This window comes from Lutra lutra, chromosome 2, assembly GCF_902655055.1.
Source record: "Lutra lutra chromosome 2, mLutLut1.2, whole genome shotgun sequence".
NCBI classification, from domain to species: domain Eukaryota; kingdom Metazoa; phylum Chordata; class Mammalia; order Carnivora; family Mustelidae; genus Lutra; species Lutra lutra.
The window spans coordinates 156,099,882-156,107,626 of NC_062279.1; the positions used below are offsets into that span (position 1 = coordinate 156,099,882).

At 36.9% G+C, this 7,745-nt stretch overlaps 1 pseudogene; it reads right to left on the minus strand.

Annotated features, from left to right (window-relative positions):
• Positions 1–6,092: 6,092 nt before the first annotated feature.
• On the minus strand, positions 6,093–7,201 carry LOC125094157 (probable ATP-dependent RNA helicase DDX10; annotated as a pseudogene).
• Between the last annotated feature and the right edge of the window lie 544 nt (positions 7,202–7,745).

Genomic DNA, 7,745 nt, shown 5'->3' on the forward strand with positions numbered 1-7,745 from the left:
ATTAGTGGTGTCATGAGCAATTAGATTAACATGTTTGTATTCTGCAGTAAAAACAAAAACATTACAATTAAATTAAATTCCTGAAATGTTGTTCCTAACTTAAAATTCATTCTAAAAGCTTTGCAGTATAGAAGATACTGATAGATGAATATATTTAGCATTGATTTTTTGTTTGTTTGTTTGCCTTTCTTCCTTTTGATTTTTTTGTAAACAAAATGTATTTCTTTCCCTAGGCTCTAGTTGTAAATTAGCATTTGAATTCAAATGACAGCATGTTCCTTTTCTTTTCCTGTACAATTCTTGTCACAAATGTGCTGTTTTTAATGGCAAATCAGCTAATTAAAGACAGTGTGGTGCGGAAAATGAATGGAGTTAATTGAATTAGTATTAAAACACTTAGTAATTAATCACTACTTGCATTGCAATTATTCAGAGCTTAAAACTGTTGGCAAAGCTTACTCTTACCCATACGTTTTCTCAGTATTGCTAGCATTTAAAAAAAAATATTCTAGCCATATATGTCCTAAATAGGCAAAAGTTTGCACAGTAATCATGACTTCATTTAAGATTTCGTAAATCTAACATAATTCATAATGTTACTAATTCTTCCTTAAGATCCTATATTTAAATGTTACTTTTCTTACAGAGAAAAGTTACCATTCCTGTAAAAAGTGAATAGATATTGCAAAGAGGACTCTGAGACAAAATATTAGTGCAAGTACCTGCCTTGAATCATTAATTTCCCTTATAACCTGTGGGCGGCTCTCTGAACACCAACTGCCCTTCACTCTTTACATCTCTGACTTCTAGGACTATTTTGGCCTTCAGGTCTCAGATATTTGAATGATTTTTCTCCCCACTCATCCTGCTTACCTGAAAAATCAACTAGCTCACTTCTTGTGAACCTTTCCTCTAATCTGTGAGTCACCCTAGAGAAAGCTTCCTAGTCTGTAATGTTTAGAGGTCTCCTTTGGAAACACAGAATTTTCTGAAATAAAGATATATTATTGACAAACTGGATAATTGCAAATGGAAGATTGACATGAAGAGTTGTTTAATTTCTGTTATAGGAAATCTATGAGTTTGGTTGCACAAATCGAGGAAATCATGATTTTTGCACAAATTTCTGATGACATTTTTCATTAATTTATTCACTCACCCATTCATTCAATTAGTAATAGCTCTACACTGGTGAGATTCAACCCTCAAGCTAAACTGAGCACCTGAAACCTCTTTGGGCTATTTTATTTTTTTAATTTTAATTTTTATTTTTTTTTACAGAGAGAGACACAATGAGAGAGGAAACACAAGCAGGAGTAGTGGGAGAGGGAGAAGCAGGCTTCCTGCAGAGCAGGGAGCCCGATGTGGGGCGCAATCCCAGGATCCTGGGATCATGACCTGAGTCGAAGGCAGACGCTTAATGACTGAGCCACCCAGGTGCCCCTCTTTGGGCTATTTTAAAATAGACATGTCTATACCTTGGAAGATTCTTTATCAGTGGGCCCACAATAGGTCCAGACAGCCATATTATTATGGGTATATAAAAGATGAAATAATGATTATGCCAGAATTAAAAACCATTATTCCAGATGTTCCTCTAGGCACTGGGAATATAAAGACCAATAAATTCGGTCTCTATAGAATCTTTCAGTCTAGAACAGTCATGAACCACTAAGTAAAATAATGATCTCTCTTACAGCACTGAGACTAAATAATTAACCATAGGAATATATACAATGGTTGAGGAAATTTCCCACAGAATCATATTTATTTCTAAATTTTGGAGTTTAAAATATAATCTAAGCACATTCACTTTATTATGTACAAAAGAATATTGGGACTGATAAGAAGTAATAGCAGGAAAAATGATGCTTTTTCACTTATAGATACTTAGAATTTGTATTCAAAACCATATTTCTAAAATTTATTAGACTATGGCATATGGATGTTAGGCCCAGGTTTTATTCACCATTTTACTGCAAGACCAAAATGGTAAGAGACACATAGAAAACACCCAATAAATTTTTTGTTGAATTCATGAATGAATGAATAAATGATGGAGCTCCAAAATGATAATTACATTAGTGATCACTAGGCTTTGCCTAAATTAATTTTGCTAATGTCCCCCATTCTTTCAGTGAAAATCAAGGAAGTCTTTTAAATATTACAAAAAAGATTTTCTGAATTGTTTCCCCAAATTATGACAGTCATAATGGCTAACAGAAATTATTTCCTCACCTGCTGAGCTACGTACCTCACCTCTTTAACAATCTGTGCAAAGTCGAATGCTATTGCTGCCAAGATGAGATTTTGAATTCTACAAATCTTGGATCCTTCTTCCTAGAATATATCCAAAACCAGGTTTGCCGAAACCAAGCAAAATGCTCTCAAGGCAATTACGCTGCTGCTTTCCAATCCCGGGCTGTTTTAGAAGGCAAATAGCATGGGGAAGCAAATCCTGTCAAGAATTAATTACAGAATTAGGTGAAAATGACAAGGATGATAGAGAATTTGAGCCAATTTGGAGAATTAGCTGAAGAATTAAAGCTACAGTAATGCGGCAACAATTGAGAGGATTTATTGTACTCACAGTAGAGCTTTTGCCCTGATTTCAGCACGAGTAAACAACGAAAAGTCTGACACTCTAATTATCAGTCTTCAGACAGAAAGGTGAGAGATTGACCTATCAGGATCAACTCCCAAGAAAAAATAAAAGCTCACACTCATTTAATGTTTGTACAACGCTGCTGTAATCTGAGCTCTGTCCTAAGCATGTGTGAATATTGGTTCCTGCCAACCACCCTATGAGGTAAGTCCAGTTATCAATTGCTTTCTTCCTATTGTTATGGATGAGAGACAGGCGGATCTGGTAAGTGTCACAACTAGGATTTGAACCCAAGTTTTCTTGTTCCAATGCTTATGATTTTAACCACTGTGCGGTAAGAGGAGAATTTCAAAGCACCCTACTTTGAAGAATATGTTCCCTAGGATTTCCTACTCTTGGTTATTCAGAGATGATAAATGAAATTTTTTAAAAGATTTGTTTGTTTATTTCAGAAAGAGAGAGTGCATGAGCACATGAGTTGGGGGATGAGCAGAGAGAGAGGGAGACCGAAAGAGTGAGAATCCCAAGCAGACTTCCCACTGAATGTAGAGCCCCATGCCTGCTAGATCTCATGACCCTGAGACCATGAGCTAAACCAAAATCAAGAGTCTCAGCTGCTTAACCAACTGAGTCACCCAGGCACCCCTAAATACAATGTTTTATATATCATTTAGCTTCCAGGAAATATTGTCGTGTTTTCAAACTCCTCTGCCTTCTATTATGACACTGGTTCTCCATTATTGAAAAGTCAGCCTAATCAGCATTCCTTTTCACTCCAGAATAGAGTAGCATTAAGAGATCTACTGTTAGTAACGACCCACTTATGGCTGAGATATTTGAGGTACAAATGTGCACAATAGGCTCTCAAATAAACTGCTGAGATTCCATGACTCTGTAAAAACACTTAGCAGTTTCAGTGACGATGTCTTTGACAGTGTATTAATGGTGGGGATTCTTTTCTTTTTTTTTTTTTTTTTTTTTTTGGTGGGGATTCTTTTCAACTGATGGCATAAATACATTTGGAAAATATCCTTGTGTTATGGGATGTCAGCTTAGGAAAAGAACTGCTACATGAAAGTAGAAGTTTAATGGATCAGGTTGTGACTTCTGAAAAAGAAAACAAGTAAAGAATTTAATAGGAATCCAAATTCTACTTGTGTGATTATCTAAGCTCTCTTTGAATAGCAGAATTTCAATTGTATGCACATAGTTTTGTCACAAAACTCAGCAAGAATCTTTATCCTCTTCTCAAGCCTTCTCAGACAGGCTGCTTGCCCTTAAGAACGGAGAAATCTCTCCTCTTTCCTATTCGGATTAACCACAAGGATAGGGCATGTGGGTTTATAAGCTTGGCATGATGTCTTTAAATTTGAACTTTGATAATTCAAGGCTTCATTCCAATCATGGCCTTGGTTGTCTTTTACGGTAAGATGTGCCCTGAACTGTTCCACAGGAATTCTTTTCCTCTCTACTAACGAGGCTGTAAGCTCTTGAAAATGTGACATGATTTTGGTGTCTCCCAGATGTAGCTGATAATAACCTTCACCTGCAGGCTTAGTCCTGCCAAATTCCTGAGCACTTGTGAACTTCTGATCAGCAGCAGCTTTGGCATTTGAATCTTACCTTCTTATGTTTCTTCCTTTGGCTGAATTTGTACATTCAGTGTTTAGTTTCTGGTTTGAGTGCTTCACTGCCCCTCTGGAATGGAAATCTTTCTTGAGTCTTAGACTGGCTTTGCAACCTTGATTTCCTGATTTTAATATTCCAGGTAACTGGAATCTATGTGTGACGAGTTTAAGCTTGAAGAACATAAATACCTTAACTCTGCCAGTTCTAGACATTTGTCTCACTCGGTAATGCTTGACCACTAAAGGCAAGGCAATCCCTTTGTAAATCAAGAGGATGGCCCCATGTTTAATGTTTGATTAAGGACAGCTTTCTCGCTCTGCATTCAACTGTCCCCTTCTCCCCCACATCTAGGCAAGCTGATAAGAAAGCCTACTTTCTCCTTTAGTATTAATTGGAAGATCAAACCCTGCTCTCCTAGAAAATCTCATTATGGGAGTAAGAAAATTTCACAAGTTCTTTTTAAGATTTTACTTATTTATTTTACAGAGAGAGCACATGAATATGAGCACTCCATGCTGAGTGTGGAGCCTGACACAAGGATCCATCTCATGACCCTGAGATCATAACCTGAGCTGAATCCAGTAGTCGGATGCGTAATAATTGACTGAGCCACCCAGGTGACCAACCTTTCATGACATCTATATATCTCTGTCTGTATCTGTCTTCTCTGCCCTCATATTAATTTCTCTGCTCTAATTCATGTCTTCACAGTCTCAAAACTGAATTATTTCACCAACTTCCTAGCTAATCTTTCTGTGTTCCTTGACTCCTTAGAACATGCTGGCACCAGGCTTCCATAAAAATAAGCCAACATGACACTCCTATAGAAAATTCTCCAATTACTCCACATTTTCTAAATATGACTTACTGGGCATTTTAAGGATTGGACCTACTCATGCAGACTTACTTCCTGCTAACTTCCTCTTCACCTTTCAGACTCCAGCAACAATGAATTGGTTATATTTTCTCTACACCTCAACCCCTCCCCAATATATCAACTGCTTTTGCTTATGTGTATCTCTGCCTAGCTAATCCTTTCCTATGCATAGGTTTTTTCCACCCCCATTCCCAACTGGCCTGGAAAAATTCTGCTTATCCTTTAAGACTCAGATTGGCATTTACTCTCTCTAATATCCCTGCTATGACTCCACAAGGCTGGGTTACATGTTTCTCTTTTGTATGCATTTCACTCACTACATTCTATAGTATGTTTTGTGTCTACCTTTACCGTTAGACTGTGATGTCCTTTAGGGCACAGACTGTGTCTCATAAATTGGTGTAACTCCAGCATCTAGCAAAGTTCCTGACACATGGCTAATAAACCTTTATTGCACGGGGAGTCTTCAAGCCATAAAATGATTTGCAAGAGAATTATTGGAGAAGTAACATGGTCCCAGTACTCCTCTGGGAATCAATGCTCTGTGTGATGCTGGCGAGGTCACTTAACCTTTCTGCACCTCCATTCTCTCAGCTGAGAAGAGACCACCTATATCTTAAGGTTCTTCCCAGCTCTATATTTACTATGAAATACAGACTCCTTAGGCTGCATTTACGTTTTTGATTATAGAAATTTAATAACTCCCTTGAGATAATTTTCAGACACTACATAGGGAGTTAAGAAGCTATTGTGAACTAAATCATTTGCACATGTAAGTTCTCCCATGAAAACAATGTAAGTAAATGTAAATTGAATGAACAAATACATTTTTGTAATTTATAGAATCTTAAACTTTGTATAATCATTTATACATTAAATATATGAATTTTTCTTCATTACCTTATTTGTTTCTGCAACCATGGTCATTTTTCTCTTGACTCTGTATTTGAAACTGCTTTCTTCTATAATTATTTATACTCTTTAAGGTCCAACCCAAAAGACACTGTGCCACTTGACCTTGAAGAAGTCAGTATCACGTCTCTTCCTCTTCTTCATCTCTATCCAAAAACAGCATAGGACCTTCCTTGATCTTCTGTGCCTCATCAATGTTAGTGACAGATTGAGATTGACAATCTTTTGCTTTTCCCAGCTTCTCTTCCATTTCTTCCTCATCTATCTTCTATTCTTCCCCTTCATTCCTAATGCCACTAGCCAGTCTGGACTCTGACCCTTCTGGTCCTTTCTCACCTTTCTGAAGGATGGACATTTCTTCACTGAAATGAGCTCTAAATTCTTCCACTTCATCATTGGTGAGGGAACAGTTCTTGACACAATTACTTTATTATCTGAACTCATTAACAATTCTTTGGTGGGCTTTTTCTGCATTTGCTGAAGAAATCTTACCTGTGGCACCACAGCAAGAGCAAGAGACAGGCAATATTTGGGTATAGGTAACCTGTTACCTCAAATACTTCTTTATCCTTCATTAGATATGTTGAACAAATGTAGGGGACAAATATATTTGAACCTTTTCTTTTAAATCGATCTTGGTCTAAAAACAATTCCGATTTTTTTCTAAACATTTCTGACTTTATCTGGATTGATTCTGATTTCCCTCACAGGCAATGAGAAGCTTCTGAACCATCTGTTTTTCTTCTGAGAGAAGCAAAATTAATATAGCTTTGCCATCCTTTCTGTACCCTGCCATTCCACCTGCCCTGTGAATATGTGTGCTGGCATTCTTTGGACAATTTATTTGAAGAACCCAGTTCACAGCTTGGAAGTCTAGACCCTGGCCATAATGACAGTAGCAAAGAACACTGCCTTTTGCAGACAGATTCATTATAAACCTCCATTATCATCATCTGCTGTTGTCAGACATGGCGAGCAAGGATAGAAGAACACAGCTGGAAGAACACTCTATATGGATACTGAATCTCTTTATAACTGAAGAAAAAGACAATGCTTTTCTTCTTGAGGTGGCTTCTTAAAGTGGAATATAACATATTCATTTTTTGCTGTAGCTCTCAAACTATACAGGCCTCTTCCAAAGTGACAGTGGGGCTGTATTTTTCTTTATCACGAACCCAGACATATGATTTTTAGTCAGCAAGGTGTAAAACCCCCTCAAATATCTATGAGTTTGTGTGTGTGTGTGTGTGTGTGTACGCACGCGTGTGTGTTAGAGTATAAATAGTTCTGATAAACTATGTACTAAAACCAAAGCATTATTTATTAAAACAACTTTTTTTTTTAAATTAGAGTTTACTGAGCATCAAGACTTTTATTATATTCAGTGGGCAGTCTAATCATCAATAACAATGATATCAAAGTTATTAATTAACTTGCACTTGCATGCCACTGAATACTTATTTCCTCAGTGTCCGGTGAACTTTCTTATTCATTTCTCTATGTTCCTGGTAGAATGTAAGTTCTGGAAATTCTCTATTTGAGTCAAAATTTTGACCCTGCATTTCCTCCTTATGTGGCCTGAGGCAAGATATTTGACTTTCCTGTAGCTTAGATTCCTCTTCTATAAAATGGAGATGAATACTAGAGAAACTACATGTCGAACAGGTTAAGTATACTAAATGCATTACCACATGCAACATGAAAGCAAAAATATGTAAAATT